This window comes from Oncorhynchus masou, chromosome 9 (assembly GCF_036934945.1).
Source record: "Oncorhynchus masou masou isolate Uvic2021 chromosome 9, UVic_Omas_1.1, whole genome shotgun sequence".
NCBI classification, from domain to species: domain Eukaryota; kingdom Metazoa; phylum Chordata; class Actinopteri; order Salmoniformes; family Salmonidae; genus Oncorhynchus; species Oncorhynchus masou.
Window position 1 is genome coordinate 79,477,947 of NC_088220.1, and position 1,391 is coordinate 79,479,337.

Below are 1,391 nucleotides of genomic sequence, written 5' to 3' on the forward strand. Positions count from 1 at the left end.
GGTGGAGGAGGAGGAGTGTGTAGTGGTGGAGTGGTGGAGGAGGGTGTAGTGGTGGAGGTGGTGGAGGTGTGTGTAGTGGTGTCCTGGTGGAGGAGTGTGTAGTGTGGAGTGGTGGAGGAGTGTGTAGTGGTGGAGGTCCTGGTGGAGGTGTGTAGTGTGTAGTGGTGGAGGAGTGTGTATGGTGGAGGTCCTGGTGGAGGAGTGTGTAGTGGTGGAGGTCCTGGTGGAGGGTGGAGTGTGTAGTGGTGGAGGTCCTGGTGGAGGAGTGTGTAGTGGTGGAGGTCCTGGTGGAGGTGTGTGTAGTGGTGGAGGTCCTGGTGGAGGTGTGTAGTGGTGGAGGTCCTGGTGGAGGAGTGTGTAGTGGTGGAGTGGTGGAGGAGTGTGTAGTGGTGGAGGAGTGGTGGAGGTGTGTAGTGGTGGAGGTCCTTGGTGGAGGAGTGGTGTAGTGGTGGAGGTCCTGGTGGAGGTGTGTGTAGTGGTGGAGGTCCTGGTGGAGGAGTGTGTAGTGGTGGAGGTCCTGGTGGAGGAGTGTGTGTGTAGTGGTGGAGGTGTCCTGGTGGAGGTGGTGGAGGCCCTGGTGGAGGAGTGTGTAGTGGTGGAGGTCCTGGTGGAGGAGTGTGTAGTGGTGGAGGTGTGTAGTGGTGGAGGTCCTGGTGGAGGTGTGTGTAGTGGTGGAGGTCCTGGTGGAGGAGTGTGTAGTGGTGGAGGTCCTGGTGGAGGAGTGTGTAGTGGTGGAGGTCCTGGTGGAGGAGTGTGTAGTGGTGGAGGTCCTGGTGGAGGAGTGTGTAGTGGTGGAGGTCCTGGTGGAGGTGTGTGTAGTGGTGGAGGTCCTGGTGGAGGTGTGTGTAGTGGTGGAGGTCCTGGTGGAGGAGTGTGTAGTGGAGGTGGAGGAGTGTGTAGTGGTGGAGGTCCTGGTGGAGGTGTGTGTAGTGGTGGAGGTCCTGGTGGAGGTGTGTGTAGTGGTGGAGGTCCTGGTGGAGGTCCTGGTGTGTAGTGGTGGAGGTCCTGGTGGAGGAGTGTGTAGTCCTGGTGGAGGTGTAGTGGTGGAGGAGTGTGTAGTGGTGGAGGTCCTGGTGGAGGAGTGTGTAGTGGTGGAGGTCCTGGTGGAGGAGTGTATAGTGGTGGAGGAGTGTGTAGTCGTGGAGGAGGAGTGTGTAGTGGTGGAGGTCCTGGTGGAGGAGTGTGTAGTGGTGGAGGTCCTGGTGGAGGTGTGTGTAGTGGTGGAGGTCCTGGTGGAGGAGTGTGTAGTGGTGGAGGTCCTGGTGGAGGAGTGTGTAGTGGTGGAGGAGTGTGTAGTGGTGGTGTGAGGAGTGTGTAGTGGTGGAGGTCCTGGTGGAGGAGTGTGTAGTGGTGGAGGAGTGTGTAGTGGTGGAGGTCCTGGTGGAGGAGTG